Genomic DNA, 17,349 nt, shown 5'->3' on the forward strand with positions numbered 1-17,349 from the left:
AGGAGACTTGAATGCTGCAGGGCCATCCAACTGGAAGTAGCCAAGAGCAATTCTGAAGACCCAGACAGACAAAAGTTTGGGTTTTTAAGACCCACAGAAGGATGACCCATCATAGGTTCACTGCTTAATACTTTAATTAATCCACACCTGTCACCCACCCCTTCAGATACTTCCCTCCAGGAGGGAAGCTTCGGAACTAAGTCAGAGCTCAACCTCCCTATGCCAACACTTTTTCTCCCTTCTCCCTTATCTTGATCTCCACACTTCACAGAGGGCAAAGGTCACTTGCAGGAAGCTCCCTCAGAGTTACAACTCTTCACTCTCAGAGGCTAGGGGCCTCCTGCTGGAAAAGAGGAAATGGCCAGTCCCCTTGAATCCCATTATCCCCAGGGCAATGGGTCCTGTGCAGGCTGGGCTCCAGTCACCTGGGGGCTTTAACGAAATACCCAAATGGCTTGCTGACTGTCACAGACCCCGAGTCCAAGTCACTTAAAGGTGGGCTAGGAAAACTGCATTTTGTCCCCTTTGGGAAGCAAGATGTTTAGCCCTATTGGGGTGGTCTTGGTTGGAGATGTCTTCTCAGTAGATTTCCTATTTGGCCACGTAACAACCCACAGTCATCAAGCAGTGGTTTAGTACATGGGCTATGGAATTGAACAAACCTGGATTCATATCCTGGTTCCATCACAAGGAAGTGATTGAATAGCCTCAGGCAAGGTGCCTAACCACTCTGAGCCTCAGCATTTCAGCTGTAAAGTGGGGTTAACAATGGTGACCGTACCTCATCAGATTGTTTGAAGGATTCAGTGATAACATGTAACAAAAGCACATAGTGCAGGGACCAGCTTGCAGTAAGAACAAAGGACATACTCATTATGACTGATATAGGATCACATTTATCTTGATCACCAGAGGGACAAAGTCGTTTGGAGATAAGAGAAGAGGAAACAGGAAAATGAGAGGGAAGAGGAGACCAAACTATCTTCGATGTCCAGATCTTATTTACCTTCTTTCCCTTTATCTCAGGTCCTAGGATCAGAGGCCAAGATTCTAGATCATTCCCACCACCTGTCCACCATCTGATTTCCACCCATCCTGGAGATGTAGCCAAATTGCTAAGTGACCCACAGATATAGGGTGGATGTTTCCCAAGAGAAATAAACTAAGCAGAGAGAGGAAGGCAATGGAAGGAATAATCTAGGATCCCTTGTCATAATAAAGGGGTCTGGGAAGGCCCCACTCTTCACAGACACAGAAGAGGTTCTCCTCTGTCTCCCCCACCCCTGCATGCTTCCTTTATTCTCTTGGAAATGGGGGGCTGGCTCCTTGTGGAAGAGGATCAGGTCGCTTATTTAAAGGTCCTCTATGTCATCAGATCCCCACTGAATGCCTGCTGGGCACCCAGCATGCACATGGAACTGTTGTGTGCCGGGCATCTGCTGGCTAACCCGCCTTGTTTCACAGATGAGGAACCCGAGACGCAGGAAGATTACATGACTCAGCCTCGTTCTCAGTCAGCGAGTAGTGGCACCAGGGTTTGGATCCAAGAGCCCTGGCTGGCACCACCTTCCCCCATTCCCCACGCTGCCTTCCTGAAAAGCAGGGCCAAAAGTCTCAAGAAGACCTTGTCTCTGCTCAGGCAGCTGTCCAGCACAATGCCTGCAGCTTGGGAATATTTAGCTAATTAAATGAATGCAATAGTTTGGGCACAAAATGCACCACCATGAGTTGAGCAGTGTCGTGCAACAGGGCCAGCACTTCTCAAACTGTGACAGGCACCAATCACCTGAGGACCTTGATAAAATAAAAAGGCTGATTCAGGGAGTTTGGGGCAGGCTGGGAATTCTGCATCCCTTGCAGGCTTCCAGGTAAAAGGTACATCGCTGGTCCCGGGCCATCATCTGAAGAGCGTATAGTACCTGGGGCCAGCATGTGTGGATTCAGAACCCAGCTCTACTTTTCTGCCATGTATGCGTGAGCATTTTACTTAAACTTGCTGTGCAGGACTAGTGGCAGGTTTGAGTGAGTTAAGGTATAGGAAGCACTTTGCCTCATTTCACTTGCTCATGTTGGGCACTCCAAAATTTGTTATCAGAGGCAAGTGGTAGAAGGAGAAGTTTCTTTTTACATATATTAAGGCAACCTTCTTGCTCTGTCCTGGATCCCTGCCCAGAAGATGCATGCCATTCTTCTCCAGCACCTAGCTGGTCTTGGTTCAAACCATCTTTAAACAACTCCCCAAAAGCCAACAGGATGGCCCTCACGGCCCAGGGTGCCCTGCACTGCAGTGCGGTGCCTCTGTGAACAGAGCAGGGGCAGAGTTCCAGCTGGCAGTCATTTGTCAGTTTTTCCTAAAAGCTTCTCAGAGCTTTCAGGAGGCAGTTTTTATCTCCAAGATCCTGAAGAGACAGGAGGTAACAAAAATGGATGCGGTAATTCTGCCAAGTCCTACTGATATCATCAGAAAGAAGGTAGGCACACTTAAGGGGAGTTCTCAGAAGTCATAAATTAAAAGTCCTTTGGGGTTATCAGGGTGGCAAGGTCTTCAGGAAAAGTGGGAACCGGGTGCCTCAGGTGGATTCCTTTTTTTTTCTGGCTCAGGAACCTTTTCTCTCTGCTCTCAGCACCCCCCCCCCACATTGTCCTGCCCCTCCCGGAAGCCTTCGGCCATTGGCCATCATTCATACCCAGGCATGAATGGCTGTCAGCAGCTTGAACGGAAGACAAGTACTTTCTCTTTTCTTCAGAATCCAAGTCTTGGCTGTAGGGAACACACTCCACTGAGAACATGGAGGCATCGGCCATAGGAAAGGAGCAGAGGGAAGGAAAGCTGGGTGGTTTTAAGGTCCGGAAGACCAGAGTCGGGATTCCAGCTCTAGGACTGGGTAAACTTGGAGGAGCCACCAAAGTCTTCCCTTGTAAAGCAGATTAATTCCACCCATGCAGGGTGTTGTGGGATTGGAGATAAAGTGTAGGCAGCTCCTGGGCTCACGCCCGACACTGGCGACCCCTGTGATTATGACCCGCTGGTGCCCTTTCCTGACCTGCCCTGGTAGGGCCGAGCCCTTCTGCCTTTGATCTCAGCCTGTCTGCTCCTCCACCATCTTATCCTGTAGCCTTCTGTCCGCCTCTGCTTCTTTCCACTGTAAACTCAGTGTGGGCAGGCCCCGTGTCTGACTTATCTTGGATCTCTGTGGCCCACACAGAGGTAGAGTAGTAAATGAAGCAAGCTGAATTCCAGGACCTGACTTTAGAGACGAGGGACAACTGCCTCAGCAGCCTGAGCAACCGCCCCTGTTCATCCTGGGAATTGAGACTTGGCCGAACGAAATGGCCATAGAGGAAGAAGGGCAGTGGCTGCCGTCAGCCCCTCAGCCCCAGGGTTCTGCAGCCCCCCAGAGGCTGCAGGTGGTTCTCCCTAGTGAACAATCTCAGTGTGATCCCAGGCTTCTCTGGGCAGGCCAGGTCCTGGCGTGTAGGGGCAGGGAAGCGCTAAGCTCTGGGTTGGGCATTTTCTCAATTGTTTCTTTCTCTTATCTCCAGCTAGTTAGTGATTAACTGCTCTTTGAAAGTTTCCCAGCCTCCCCCGAGCTCCCCAGGTGGCCACTGGCTTGGAGCAGGAGAACCCAAGTCAGGGTTGAGTTCTCTCTGCAAGAGAGGGGACACCTGAGGCACAGCCCCAGGTCACAAGCACCATCCGACAAGGCCGAGAGGTTTGGCACTGTGCTAATTGGCAGAGGTTGCTGAGATCAGCACCAAGGACCCATGTGTGCAAGAGCTGGTTCCTATGTATGTTAGGGGGGGATGGGAATGATGACAGGGACCCGGGAGAGACACCCTACTCCCAAGAACTTTCTGCACAAACCTGACCCTGAGCGGCTTCCATCAGATTAGAGTTCCATTTACAGACAGCTGCTGAAGTCTGAGTAACTACTTCTCAGCCTTCCTACGAGCCCCACCCCCACTGGGCCACTCTGTAGAGGAAGCATCTGACTAACCAAGCAAGCATCATCCAGGACTGTCCAGGGGACACAAAGGCCATTTCCTTCCAGAGTGTGGGTGTTTTCTGTCTTTTACTTTAACACAAGGAGGTTTGGACTTCTGATGAGGGACTTTCCGGGAAACCCATGAACCCTTTAAAATACCAACAATATGCTATTTTTAAACCTTTGGGTATATACCAAGGAGTTGGATAACTGGGTCAAAGGGTGGTTCCATTCCAAGTTTTCTAAGGAATCTCCATACTGCTTTCCAGAGTGGTTGGACCAATTTGCAGTCCCACCACATCCATGTGATGCAGTCACAACCATGTTTACAACAGCTTAACTCATCATAGCTAAGCTCTAGAAACAACCTAGGTGCCCTTTAACAAATGAATGGATAAAGAAAATGTGGTATATACACACAATGGAATATTACTCAGCCATAAAAAGGAACGAAGTGGTGACACTTGTGGGAAATGGATAGAACTGGAGAATATCATGTTAAGTGAAATAAGCCAATCCCAAAAAACAAAGGCCAAATGTTCTCTCTGATTTGTGGATGCTAACCCAAAATAAGGGAGGTTAGGGAGGGGAATAATGGATATCCATTGGATCAGACAAAGGGAAATGAAGGGAAAGGAGGGGGAGGGGAATAGGAAAGACAGTGGAATTAAGTGGCCATAACTTTCCTAGACTTGTATTTGTATACACAACCAGGGTCACTCCACATCCTGTACAACCACGAGAGTGGGATCCTAAATAGAATAAGTTATACTCTATGTATAATCTGCCAAAATACATTCTGTTGCCACGTATAACTAAAAAAGAACAAATAAAAACTACTGACAGTAAGAAAAGGCATTGGGAGCACGTATCTATATGCATTTTTCTGGGGACAGATTTCTATACTTAGCCAAAGTAATGTGACTCAGACCTGGACATTTCCCCTGGAAACCCCTTTATTTACTTCCTGCTTGTTCCATCGCTTTTAATGGGAGGCAAACCTTTATCAGGCCCTGCCTGCTTCAGTCCCCTCTCCTTGGGGGCAGGCCTGGTCCTGATGCTCAGATCCCACGGGCTCCTGTTCTGCCCAGGCAGGGGGCCCTCCACCTCGATCCTTCCTCTCCACACCTCCAGCTCGCCTCTGCCCTCTGCTCACATTCCAGGTTCCAGCGCCCACCCGTCACCGTCCCCGAGGCCTGCCCTGACTTTTCAGGCTGAATCCACCTCACCCCCTCCCACGTCCCCACAGCACCCCATAGTACTGTGGCAACATCAGGACTCACTGCCTTGCTCTTTCTTTAGCCTGTAGAATGCAAGCTCTCTGAGGGCAGGCCTTTGGGTTGTTCAGGTAGCCTCAGCAACAGCCAGAACACCTGGAGCCCAAGGAAACCTCAAAAACATCTGTAGGATGAGCGAAGGAAGGTGCAGCTTCCCCTGCGTTCTCAGAGGCTTGGTTGCCAACCTCAGAATTTAAGAACTATTGCTCCGAGTCAGGGACCAGCCATCTACAGCCTTTGGACCAAAGCTCAATGACTGTTTGCTTTTGTACAGCCAGTGAGTTAAGAATGGTTTTCATGTGTATTTTGTCTTATTTTTGGTTCTTGGTTTGTTTTTTTTTTTTTAACATGTTTAAGAAGTTGGGAAAAATCAAAACAGGAATAATATTAGTAAATGTGAAAATTCTATGAAATTCAGATTTCAGTACCCACGACTGAAATTATATCAGAATGAAGCCAACCATGGTTTATGTAGTCTCTGTGGCTATTTGTTCAGTAGGAGGGACACACTAGCCTGCAAAGTCTAAAATATTGACATCTGTACAGAACACGTTGGCCAACCCCAGCTCTAAGGAAGGCTAAGAAGGGAGGTGGGTTTGGAATCCAAGTAAACACAGAAAAGCATGCAGGAAGCACAAAGAAGAAAAATTTTAAGAGAAAGAAAAAAGGAAAAAAGAAACAGAAAAAGAACATTGTATCCAGCACTTCATACCATGTTTGATGCTTTACCTACTTTATTTCTCCGCTCTAGATAAAACTTTGAGAGAGCAAGATCTTTGACCAGGAATCCTCCACCCCTAAACTCTGGGCTTCCTCTGGCACCTGTTGCCTGCTGACCACCCAGCCTGCTCTCTTGTCTTAAAGCATCTGGGACTGACCTTCCCTGCCTCCCCCCACCTCCCTAGAGCATATCCTGTTCCAGACATTTCTGTCTGCAGGGATCCACGTTTGCTTGTCCATCTTACTCAATGTCCTGCCACACAACAGCAGGAATGAAGCCAGGCTTTCTCTGTATTATCCCCACCCCAATTCGTGCCATGCAACATAGAATCTGGTCAATAGGAGAAACTCGAGAAATATTGGCTGAGTGACTGAATTAGGAGATCAATCACACACAGCTGGAGCTCAGTTAGCCACGGCTTCTCAGGGCAGAGGGTCCAGTTGTGGGGAGGGTGGAGGTCCACAGAGAAGATGCTCAGCCCCAGAGAGGCCCTCCTCAGTTACATCCCAGGCTGCCCCAGGGCTCTGGGCTGCCCCTCCTGCACTGCCGCCCCTGCTATGGAGCCGTCCCAGAAGCCCTTGCCTCTTCCGCCTCTCTTGTCTATTGTGTCCACCACATCACTGTTCCTGGCCGGTTGAGAGGAAAAGCCAGTCATAGGAGGATGGTGGGCAGAGGTGGACAGGTGACAGTGGGAAGAGGGGATCGTATTTGGAAACTGCACTCCCACGTGGTCACTGCCAGACAGGAAGAGGAGAAACCAAGCCAGAAGGCTCTGTCAGAAAACAACCCAGCTTGGAATTCCTGAGAGGGTGGTAACTCCTGCTTTTGTGTCCGATTTGAGACAGAGGACAGGTTACTTTACAAAAGAGAAGAATGAGAAATTCAAGATCTGGGAATTCAGAGAAGGTAGGGTGGGGGATGGGAAGCGATTCATTTTGGAAGTGTGACCAAAGTCCCAGTGAAGGGAGCCTGGGAAGACCTGGGCAATGCGTGTCCAGTCCCTTTGTTTTGTTTGTTTCTGATGATACCAATGGCTAAGGGCTTGCCTTTTGTGACTTCCCCTTGTTTATGGCTTCTAGAGGTAACTACCAATAACTCCCAGAATGAACGTGAGGCAAAGACTCTTGGCCATGAATTAAGCACCTTCCAGGTACCAAGAGGAGCCACAGTACACATGGGAAAAACTCAGAAGAAACAGGTAGATCCAGCCTCAGAAGCCAGAAGAGGAAGACAGCTGGGCTGGGTGGATTCCCCTGACTTTCTGGTGTGATGTCCATCTCCAGGGGCAGAGTAGGACCCTGGATCACCCATGTGCACTTTCAGTTTGCAAAGTACCACTGTGTCTTCCAGAGCTGAGCAATCACTTTATGCCAGCAAGATTCAGAAAGTACACATTTGTACGACTTACTTTCATTCAAATAAAAATTGCCTTATTGGTTTGAGTCCCAGGTTGAAAGAAATATATATTCTTCTGATGCTAATTAACTGCTGGATAAAAAGCACAGGAGAAAAATCTATAAGAATAAACATCATTTAGCACATAAAAAAGATGTTCAACCTCACCAATAATTAGAGAAGCACAAACCAATACACGAGAGGCCACCATGTCATTTAAACTGACCAAATGAAAAGGCCTGATGGTGACAAACATTAGCTAAGATGTGTTGAAGAAGGAATCCTTACCCACTGCTGGCTCAGGAGCGTGGATACCTGTAAACATGTTGGAGAGTGATTTGTTAATATCAAGTAAAGAGGACGACGTAGTGCCCATGACCAGCAAATCTGTGTCCAGATACAAGCCCTGGGAAACATCCTCACATCACAAGGTGACAGTGCCCACCATCACATCATCCTTTTTAAAATGATCAACTGGAAACAACCTCAACAGGAGAATGGAGAAATATACCGTGATAGCATCCTCACTGGTAGCTTCTTTCATTCTATCATTCACTTTTTATTGGCTAAATCTCCCCGAGTGTGTGTGTGAACATGTGTGGGATGTTCGGAGATGGGGTCCGCCGAGGGTGAGGACATACGAGGCCTACCTAGTGCACTCAGACATGGGAGATCGGGCTCTAAAGGCACAGCTCTAATTTTACTTAGGATTGTACAAGACATATATAGGCACATTATCCAATCGGGTTAACATGCTGGTTAAAGCATAACAGAATCAGCCCATAGGTGGACTATACATTGAGGTAGTATAAACAAACCAAGCATGGCTAAGCAATTCTGCCCAGCAACAAGTCTGAGACAAAGGACTCGGGGATGGTAAGCTCCTGCACACAGCATGAGGCAAGGCAGCGTGGGCGAGCTCACATCACAGCTTGCTGGGATGCTTGACAGAACGAGGCCTCCCCTCAGTTCTTAGCTCAGCCTCAGCAACTGCAAAGACCTTCATTCCATGGTGAGTCTTTACCATTACCTCAATTTCTCTGTCCAGACTGTTTGGCTTACTTAGACCATGGTGTCAGCGACTGCTGTCAGATAAGCTTGAGGAATGTTCCCGACAGGGAATCACCAGGGAAGACAGGTAGAAAGCAGAATTCCTGGCCCGACCCTCAGAAAGCCTGAGTCTTAAATCTGAGAAGGCATCCGAGGAGTGGGAGTTTCATGAGAACGTGTGATGCCAGTGCCTGTGGTCTTTGAGTCACGCTGTGTCTGATCACAGCAACCTGACCTGAGATGACAAGTCGGATCTCAAAACTAGGCAGGTCTCATGTGGTCCCTGGTTACTCATCACCTACTGGGTAGAGAATCCTGAATTGCTGGGATTGGTGGGAAACAGGAGCCAGAGAAAGTCCCGCATCCCCAGGCATCAGACTGAGAGGAAAAGAGCAAATGAGAGATAAGGGGAAAGAGGCCCAGATCACACTCTTCTGATCAGCCTGGATGCAGTTCCACTCACAGATCTTTGTTAATGAAATTTGGTTTGGAACTAACAAAGTTACCCTATCCCATCCTGTACTTCAGAAGCTCTTAATGACTCAATTCAAACATTAAAAAAAAAAAAAAAGTCCCAAAGGTTAAGGTGGTAGAGATCTGGGTCACTGCCTCCACAATGACCAAGATTCATGAGAAAAGAGATGCCATTGAATCAAGTTTTTATCTGAATCTTTGGTCAATATTATTTTTCCTTGTCCTGGGAAGTAAGTATTTATAGGGAATTTAGCCAACCTTTGCCTAAACCTTACCCAATTAAATAGCAATCAAATAATCATCAGATATTTTGAGTTTCATAATCATGATATCTACCATGCCTGTATTACTCAAGACTTCAAAATTCTATTATCTATGTGCAATTAGGAAATGGCCTCTAAGTATAACTTTATGCTTCTTTGGTGAAGATGCTTTGGGAGTGTAAAGAGGCCACATAGGAATTTCAGGAGCTGCCAGTGCCAGTCCATAGAGAGTTCTGGTTAATGCAGTGCTGGTGAACACAGAGGTTGCTCTACAGAGAGGTAGGCTGTGGGCATGTTTGAAACACTACGCTGTCTTACTGGGCAGCACACCCCTGCAGGGACAGAATTGAAGAAGTGAGAAATGGAAGGGGAAATCTGAGCCAGGCCCTGATCCTTGTCTTGCACATGAGGGGACTGTGTTCCACAGAGGAGAAATATCCTCCTGGGTTCAGTCAATGATGGTGCCAGCTGGAAACTGGATGGAGAAATGAGATGCTGGGTATTCTCTGCTCCCTCTCTGCCCTGGATGAGCCTTCAGCAGTCACTACTTTTCCTCCAGGGTCCCAGGTCCCTCCAGACAAGCCCATTGGAACCTCCTCCCTTTTCTTTTCAGCCAGTATGTTCTAGAAACTTTCTACTCTTGCTAACCTTTGAGCTCCTCATCACCAGTGTGGCTTATTGCTCTTCCAATACTGGTGCAGCTGATTCCCTGCATTAAATTCCCTCTGTTGCAAACTCTTGAGTTCCTTTCTGACCTCCTGATTGAACTCCAATCAATATGATATGGGGGTGACTGACATTTACTTTCCAGTTCAGCCAATACCTATAAAACTTTGTCTTCCATTCTCATCAAGCAGTTTACCCTTTTCAAGGTCAGTTTATTTTTTTTAAGCCATGGTATCCCTGAGATATAGATAGGACAGGGAGAACCGCTCTCATTTTACAGACTAGGGAACAGATCTATAGATGCAAAAATGACATGCCAATGTTACACAGCTGGCTGCTGGGCAGAAGCCAGGAGCCAGGTGTCTGTGGCTTATGTTAATTTCCCTATGCGTTCAGACTTTTCTCTCTTTCCCGAGTCCTTACCACCAGAAGACATTCTTCCTGGGTCACAGGAAAGATTCATTTGGGTCTCATTTGCATCTGATGAAAAGGTGCTATAACTATGCAAATCGCACATCCAAAAGAGTTTGAGGGAGTATTCATTTTTACTCTGGTCTTTAAAATAACCCTTTACATTTGAGTCAACTAGGCTTTGTAGGTATTCTGTAAATCCTAGGACAGTATTTCTCGAGTCAGAATTACCTGATAGCTTGGAGATGGTGTCTTAGTCCATTTGGATTACTATAAACAGAGCTTATAAACACAGAAATTTCTTTCAATTCTAGAGAATAGCAGGCCTGAGATGAAGGCACTAGCAGACTTGGTGTCTGAAGAGGGTCCACTTCCTCATTCACAGGTGGCCACCATCTTTGCTCTCTGGGGACTTTATGTATAAAGACACTAACCATGCAGGACAGATTCATTCTCATGACCTGATGACTGACCAAAGGCTTCACCTCCTAATACCATCACTTTGGGAGTTAGGATTGCAACCTATAAATCTGAGAAGCAGGGACACAAACATTCAGTCCACAGTAGTGGGTATTTGGGTAAAAACACAGCTTTCAGGACCCTAATATCATTTACTGAAATAGAAGACCTGGGAAATGGGAACTGGGATGGTGTGTGTTTAACTAGCAACCTAGATGAATTTTTATGAAAACAAATTTTGAGGTTCACTGTTCCATGAAACAGAAAAACATTGTCTGTGCCCACAAAGAGGACAGATCTTAAGGTGGCCAGGGAGCTGACTTCTGGCCAGCTTCCATACCCAATACGAGAAACCGCCTATTTTCTGTTGGGCCTAATCCTAGGCACTGCCAGTATATGGTTGCTTGCATTTCCAAAAACGCTGTGATATAGTTAGAATAATTCCCATTTTATAGCAACGAAGTCAGAGACTCAGATTAAATAACTATCTCTGGGTTACTCCATGATGACCAAATTCCAACCAAGCAGGCTCTTGTCCTTCCATCACCCAACCCATAATGAAGCCCATTTCCATCTCCAGATGATCTTGAAGATGGTCATGTGCAGAACTAGCTCTGCACAGGGCATCCTAATTCTATTCCCCAGAGGGTCTGGCATTTCCTTCCTGCTTTTTCTTAAATGGAGCTTTGATGAAGCCGCAAAGAGGGCAGGTGAATGGTGTTCTAATCCCCTCTTCCAAACTTCCACAACAGGATCCTGGCACATGCAGCTCCCTGGAGTCTTTTGATTGTCCTTCTCAGTTTTTCCCAGGGTTCTTGGAAGCTCTTCCTCCCCTGCACTTGGCTCATAAACTTGGCTTTGGAAAGTCTGAGCAGTAGACGCCTGCATTAATTCATCAAGCGAGATCCTGAGGGCAGCCCATCTGTTGAGCTTATCAGAAATGTTTAAAAAATTAGTAACAGGAATGAACATGTGTGCGATCACAGTGCTTGACATCTGAATGATCTTGCATCATCTGAGCTGCCTTTTCTTCTTTTCTCTGATACTCTTCTTGACATAGCTAGTCACCATTCTTCAGCTGACACTGTTCTTTCAAACAACAGCCAGAGAGAGGCTGACCGAGGCAGGAGCAGGCTCAAGGATTCTCAAATCCAACTCATCCTTTGAGGGATCAAAAAGGATGCAGCTGTAAAAGAATGCCTGATGCTACCCCGTGGTTTCAGTGTCCTCTCACCCTTCCCAACAGTTGTTGGACCCTGCCTGTCTTATATGCATGTCTTAGTAGGCTTTTGTCAGGTAGCTGAAGTTGTCCTGGCTAGCTTAACATAGCACAGACCTATGTTCCAACCTCAGATCAGTCAATTCAAAGTTGTGTCTCCTTGGGAATATTAAATAACCTCTATGAGCCAAAGTTCATTCATCAGTAAAATGGAGGTAATAATAGCATTTGAAATTGTACAAGGGGTGGAGATAAATTAATTTTGTATAAATCAATTATCTCAGGACCTAGCTTAACACTCACTCCAGACACTTCAAGGTACTAGAGATCACTGTGGTAAGTTGAAAAAACAAACAAACAAACTAACTAAAAGTCCCTGCCCTCTAAGAACTAATAAACTAGTGGTAGATACATATAATAACCAAACAAAGGCATTTATAATATATTGTCACTTAGTGATGAATAAGAACAACAAGGCAGAGTGAGATGACAGAGGATTGCAGAGGGGACAGGGAATAGCACGGTCATGGGACAAGTAGCCAGAGGAGAATGTTCCAGGCAGAAGGAAAAACAACTGCAATGACTCTGAGGTCATTACGCTTCTTTATGTAGGAACAGCAAGAAGACCTGTGGGCCTTCAGCTCAGGAGGCCATGCGGAGGCAGCGGTAGTGGAGGCTCGGAAAGAGTCCAAGGGGCAAAAAGGTGAGCGAGAGGTAGGTAGGAAGATAGGTATCGTTAATCATGATATCTCCACACCTTAGGCAGAACTCTGCTAGGTACCACGACAGACAAGAAGATGTCAGAACCAGAGAATTCATCTATGATAGACCCGAACCATTAGACTCGTGGAGGAGGAAAATACCTAAATAACAAGGTAAGAAAATAATTGATGCCATAAAAAAAATGTAGGTACGTCTTACGGGAGTCTGAAAGGGAGAATCTTTGCCTCTTGGAGCCTCTCCTGCTCCCAGAAACTTGGGAAGGTGAATGGAAGGGTCCCTATTCACACAAAGACCGTAAACCACAGTGCTCAGGGATGCACTTGAGCTTAAAGCATCTCAGCAATCTGCTGAAACAAAATCATTGGATATTTGAAAAAAGAAACAAATAGAAACCCTAGAATCCTTCCATTTTAAACCCCCAAAACCAAAATGAAAACCTCAACAGACGGTTTTGACAGTACATCCAACATAGGTGGAGGAGAATTTGCAGACTGAGCTCAGTCAGAAGAAACCACCCGGAAAGAAGCAGAGAGAGGCAACAGGATGGAAAATATAAAGATGAGAAGAACACAATGAACAAATTCACTTGTTTTAGGAGTCCTAGGAGAAGTTTTAAAAAGAACAGCAAAAGAGTATTCCAGAATTAGGAAAGGAAACCAAAAAAAAAAAAAAAAAAAAAAAAAAGCAATTAAAAGAGAAAAAATACCAAATACCGTAGACAGAATTTAATTAATCAAAATTAGGATCTGTGAAATGACTGATAAAGTTGATAAACTTCTGCTAAGACAGATCAAGACAAAAAGTAACGAAAGCACAGATATTGTTAGTAAGGAAAGAAGAACATCATTAATGTTATACATTAATGTTATAGATGTTAGCAAGACAGGAGAGGATGTCCAAAGAAACTCTGTCAATAAATTTCAAAAATTAGGTGAAATAGACAAACTCCTACTAACCAAAATTAGCAAAAGAAGAAAGAAAATCTGATAACTATTAAAATAATTGATTTTTAGTTTAAAATAATCTTGTCATAAATAAAAGGTTAAGGTTTGTTGGCTTCAAGTAAATTTTCTTGAATGTTTAAAGAGTTAATGTCAATCCTATACAAACACTTCCAGAACACATAGCAAGCGGCGCACTCCCCATTTTATTTTGTGAAGCTAGAGTAATACCAAGGCCCAATAAGAACAACATAAGAAAGAAAACCACAGGCCAATTTTGCTCGTGAATATAGGTTCAAAAAGCCTAAACGAAATATTTACGAGTCAACACATTATATGAGCAATATATAAAAAGACAAGCCCATCATGTGCAAATTGGGCTTCTTCCTGACTGTGAGTATAAATGCTGGTGTAAAGGCTGATTCATCATCAAAAAATCAGTGCAATTCACCACCTTACTAAAGGAACAAAATCACATGCATGGTTTGACTTAGGATTTTTTTACTTTAAGATAATGTAAATATGATACACATTTAGTAGAAACTATACTTAAAATTTTGTATTTCGATATTTTCCTGGGTTAGTGATATGCAGCATGATATTTTCTCAAGATGCTGGACAGCAGCAGTGAGCCACAGCTCCAGGAAGCCCTGGGACCACCAGGGGAAACCACCCATGTGGCTGCTAAATTATGATACTCAGGAGATTTGGGACATTAATGCAGTCTTCTTTTTTTTTTTTTTTTTTTTTGGTACCAGGGATTGAACTCAGGGGCATTCAACCATTGAGCCACATGCCCAGCCCTATTTTGGATTGTATTTAGAGACAGTGTCTCACTGAATTGCTTAGCACTTCACCATTGCTGAGGCCATTAATGCCTTCTTGACACATTATTTTCAACTTACGATGGACTTACCAAGACAGAACCCCATTGTAAGTCCCTGAATATCAGTAGCCATCTCAACATATGCAGGAAAAAAAACACTTGCTAAAATTCTACATCTATTTATTATTAAAAACCTTGAAAACTAGGCAGATAAATTATCTGGTGAAGATTATCTGCAACAAAATCTCTAACAGTCGATATATTTAAACTGAAACTTTGGAAACGTTCCCTTTGAGATTGTGAACAAAATAGGAGAACTCATATCACATGGATTGAGCACTACCTCCATGTCCCACAAGGATAAAGGCAAGAAAGAGAAATAAAGATGAGAATCAGAAAGGAAGAAATAGGATTGTTGTGGATTATGATTAACTACATGGAAAATTATGGGAAGCTACAGATGAATTGTAGGATTTAGCAGTTTTACAAGGTCACTGAATATAAAGTCAATATAGAAAAATGAATTAAATTTCTACCAACCACAGACATTTATAAAATTTAATAAATAAGGATAACATTGATGACCATGTTAAAAAAGATATCAAAAACTTAGGAGATATTTTAACAAAAGAGGAGCAAGAGTCCTGTGCACATTATTTAAAATTATTGAAAATAAAGGAGGACTGGGGTTGCAGCTCAGCTGGGTAAGGTTGTAGCTCAGTGGTAGAGTACTTGCCTTGCATTCGTGAGCTCCTGAGCACCACATAAATAAATAAAATAAAGGTATTGTGTCCATCTACAATTAAAACCAAAAATTAAAAAAAAAAAAGTAAAGGAGACCTGAATCGGAACGCTCCCTATTTTAAATGTCAATTCTCCTTAGATGGAGATATGGAGTCCCAGCAGAATTTTTAAAGGACTTAAGTGCCTTCTAAAATTTATATTGAATTCCCAAGGTTCAAGACCAGTCAAGATCTTCTTGAAGAAGAAACATAGAGTTGGAGGACTTGTTCTACCAGGTATGGAGTCTTACTATTAACCTGCTATAATTAAGACTGTCATTTTCATTCAAGGATAGATAAATAGAGGTAGACGTTACCAGTGTTTTCCAATATCTGAGTAATCTCCCCTTCCAGAGGCATGGCAGATGGCACGTCACATCCCTTTGCAGGTGGGTGGAGCACTCTGGTACTGGCAAATGAACTAAAGAGGAAGGGAATGTTGGGTGATATTTTCATGGTGAGTCAATAAAAACCTGATGGACCATTTCCCAATCTCTTCTCCAGATGGAGAGCATCCCATGGTGCAGACACCTCACCTTGGGAAGGACAGTTGCCCTGATACATCTCCTGCATCCCCAGTGACCTTAGTACGAAAAAGGAATAACTCTGGTTCATCATCCTTGAAATGTCGAAGCCTATCCATTTCTGTCCAACCTGCAGATCGGCCAGTGAAACACCAGATTAACCAGAAAGATCCACCAATGTGTGGACAATTGAGTTTTCAACAAAGAATGAAACTTCAGTGTAGGTGGGAAAAGACCATTTGGTTACTACGGGATATCCATTTGAGGGTGAAGTAGGACTTATACCTACTGCGTGTCATACAGAAATCAATTCTAGGTGAATTATTAACCACCTAGATCAAAACTGTACAAAGATTTTAGAAGAAAACACAGGGAATTCTTTATGACTCAGAAAAAAATTCTAGATAAGAAACAAAAATCATTACCCACAAAGGTAAAGATAGTTGAATTTCATATTATTAAGTTTTACAAGGAAAAAATTTTGTTTAAAAAGGAAACAGCAAAGGGAACACCTACATTTTAATAGTAGTTATCTCTGGATTGCACGATTCCAGACTGAGTTTATTTTCTTAATTTTATTTATCCCTGTTTTGCAAATGTTCTGTGATGAATATAAATCTTTTAAAATTTTTTTTCATTTATTTATATGCAGTGCTGAGAATTGAACCCAGTGACTCACCCAAGTGAGGCAAGCACTCTACCACTGAGCACGACCCCAGCCCTATAAATCTCTTTTATAATAAAAAAAAAATAGAAGTTCTCTCTCTCTCTCTCTCTCTCCCTCTCTCTCTCTCTCTCTCTCCAACCGCATGCATGAGGACACAGCAAGAAAGTAGCCATCTACAAACCAAGAGCAGACTATGCTGGCACTTTGATCTTGAACTCCCAGCCTCCACAACTATTTAATGAGCACCAAAAGGACAAGGACCAATGGTGGTTGCTAAGGAGACATAACTTTAAACAGCATCCCTGTTGATAAAGAACTCACAGCCCAGGGGAAAGCCAGCTGAGTGAACACCGATTGTAATACATACCCCAGCTGAACCTCGGAGATACCTAGAAATCATCAGAGCTGGGTGGAAACGTTCCAGCATCAAAATTTTCACAGGGTTAAAGCAACCATTCACTTGCTGGGATGGGTAACCAAATATTAGTTACAAATATATTTATTTGTCCATGTTTTAAATTTATTGTCCCTATTGATAGCAAAGGAAATGTGAATATTGTAGAAAACATAGGCAACACAAAGAAATAAAAGGAAAGAGGAAAACCAAATGCTTACCAACCAATGTTACTATTTTTCTTAATTTGTTTTTTAACTGATACATAAACACATAAAATTGTACCCATAATGAGCATCAACCAATGTTACTATTTTGAGATATTTCCTTTTAGGACTTTTTTATAGTTGTCATTACAGTCATGGAAATCAGGGGAAAAAAAAGAAAAGAAGTTGTTAGTTTTCTGTTTATGTTTATAATCAAGAAGAGGTGACTCAAAAAGTTGAAGATGTAGAATAAGAACTTTCCAGATCCAATTCTTACCTGGTTGTTAAGGTTAGAAAAAAAAAAAAGGAAAAAGGAAAAAAAATCCTTATGGTGGAGTTTCAGACCATGAGACAGTTGGTAATAG

At 43.9% G+C, this 17,349-nt stretch overlaps 1 long non-coding RNA gene across 2 annotated transcripts; it reads left to right on the forward strand.

Moving 5' to 3' along the window:
• The first annotated feature begins 2,226 nt into the window (after positions 1–2,226).
• On the forward strand, positions 2,227–16,429 carry LOC124960189 (uncharacterized). Of its 2 annotated transcripts, XR_007104045.1 has the most exons (4): positions 2,227–2,471; positions 12,684–12,796; positions 15,368–15,430; positions 15,698–16,429. It is a non-coding gene; the product is annotated as an uncharacterized LOC124960189 (long non-coding RNA). The 2 variants fall into 2 exon arrangements; XR_007104044.1 differs by having other exon boundaries at positions 15,368–16,429.
• Positions 16,430–17,349: the final 920 nt, after the last annotated feature.

This window comes from Sciurus carolinensis, chromosome 11 (genome assembly GCF_902686445.1).
Source record: "Sciurus carolinensis chromosome 11, mSciCar1.2, whole genome shotgun sequence".
NCBI classification, from domain to species: domain Eukaryota; kingdom Metazoa; phylum Chordata; class Mammalia; order Rodentia; family Sciuridae; genus Sciurus; species Sciurus carolinensis.